Genomic DNA, 2,256 nt, shown 5'->3' with positions numbered 1-2,256 from the left:
ACAAATATACATATTACATAAAAAGTATCCCTGACAACGATATTTTGTTTACATATTTGAATTTCCCACGGTAAAATGGTCTAGAAGCACATACTTTAATATCAGAAATAGAACCCATGTCGAACAGTGTAATTAGTGCAACTTTCATCCTTCTGGGACTGCTTACTGTATTCACCTCTTGATCCCCTTCTACGACTTTTACACTTACTTCCAATACTAAATTTGTGATCCCTCGATGTCTCAGAATGTGTCCTATCAACCGATTTCTTCAAATCAGGTTGCACCGCAAATTCCTTTTCTCCTCAATTATGTTCAATACCTCCTCGTTAGTTACGTTATCTACCCATCTAATCTTCAGCATTCTTCTGTAGCACACATTTGAAAAACTTGTCTTCCTGTCCAAAATGTTTGTCGTCCATGTTCCACTTCCATACATTGCTGTACTCTATACAAATATTTTCAAAAGGGCTTGCTAACACATAAATCTGATTCAAAAAATACTCCTTTGCGAACATCTGAGGTTCTCAAGGACATCTGCCCATTCTTTCAACACTTTGGCAGGTAAATTTAATTCTCTCTTTTTAATATTGGCTGAAAGACATACTAGCGATATAACGAATCACGTTTACCACCACCGCGACGGAGCCCGAATAGGATTCGTGCAAAGCTGTACGAGCGGACGGCGCCCGGGTCTTGCCGTGCAGTTCGTGAAAGTCCGCAGCTGGCATTGCTATTCATCCCTCCATCAGTCACCGTCCAGACAGCTCAAGGCAGGTTCTCTGCGTTGTCCTACCACATAGCGTTCGAATTTTGACCTGTCTGTACGCGAATGCAGCATGTTGTATGCTGTTGCCCTGTTGCGTCAATACTACTTTGGTCTGTCAGTAAGAATCCGGGGGGAAAAATGTACCAAAAAGAAACATCCTGATGGTGTCTAAATTGTAATGTAGCTCTTTACATACATGAATGTTTCAAAACATACCACCCCCACGCTAATTATGTGTAAGAACGGTCTGCATAATTTTTTCCGGAATAAAATCATACATCAGTAGAACTGTTGTAAGCATATTGTCATATCGCTGGCTTAGTTGTGGAGTATCTTTGCGGGAAGCCGCGTCTCTAGTGAGTGGAGCACGGGACACGAAACTTATGTTGTGTAGTGTGTAGCTCTGCATGTAGAAGCATTGTTAGTATTCAGGTTGAAGTGTTGCTACAAGTGCTATTATAGTAAAGTGATGACATATGGAAAATGGTTCAGAGGAAAGTGCGTCAAGAAGTAATTGGAAATGAGCAGTGGCGTTAATAACGTACTTATGTATCCTCTCGTTGCGTGTCGCATAGCATCGATCATCTGCGCCGTGTTCGCTCTCCAAGAATGAACAAATTTGAATCAGTAATACTATTTACCACAAAAGAGTGCCAGTGATTTGTAGCGAGCGTGAGAACATGCGTTCGATCATCGCGTTCAGCATCGTCAACTATCAGCCGCGCAGCGACGGGTACGCGCACGCTCGTACAGGTGAGAACTGAAAAATTAACTTTACGAACAGTGTCATATCATTACTAGTGACAAGGAGGACTATTACCAGATATCTGTATGTGTGACGAGCGTAAGAACTTTCGTTCGATCATTCGGCTTCCGCATCATCAACAATCACCCGCGTCGTGTTGGTTAGGCGTACGCTCGTCTGAATTATATTTTGAACTGTTAATGTCAAGATTGTTAATTGGGATAAACATTTACGATTTAGAGTGTAAACAGTGCAACCTGTGGTTTCCATATCGTCTCAGAATATAGATGTCCATACCAGACATAGGACAGTGTTGTGTTTAACGTTGAGTAGCTCCCCTAAACCCGCTTGCATATTTCGATAGATAATTTCAGGCAAGCCAACAGCAGTGTGGAGCAGGACAATACGACCGCCGCGGGATTACCAGGTACGTGGTGTGGACAGGGCGCACGGTCACGAAACGAAAACCAGTTTAAGGTAACCCCCCGCACATTAGAACTCCCGGCCGTGTTACACTGTCTGTATAGCTGATAATTTTAGTATCTCCTCTACCTTTTACGAGAATTTAAAGCAGGTCTCATCGTTTCAAAATGGCACATCGCACCAAATTATTGCTCTACAGTTACAAAGCTATGATCGTCGTAAAATGTGTTAAAAGCAGCCGCCCAAACCACGGTGACTGAGACCCCATCTGGAAAGTTTCAACGTTTATTAAGTCTTTCTTTGAAAGACAGGAAAGTGCGTT

Source organism: Schistocerca americana, chromosome 8 (genome assembly GCF_021461395.2).
Source record: "Schistocerca americana isolate TAMUIC-IGC-003095 chromosome 8, iqSchAmer2.1, whole genome shotgun sequence".
Classification (NCBI taxonomy): Eukaryota; Metazoa; Arthropoda; class Insecta; order Orthoptera; family Acrididae; genus Schistocerca; species Schistocerca americana.
This window is presented reverse-complemented; position numbering follows the sequence as displayed.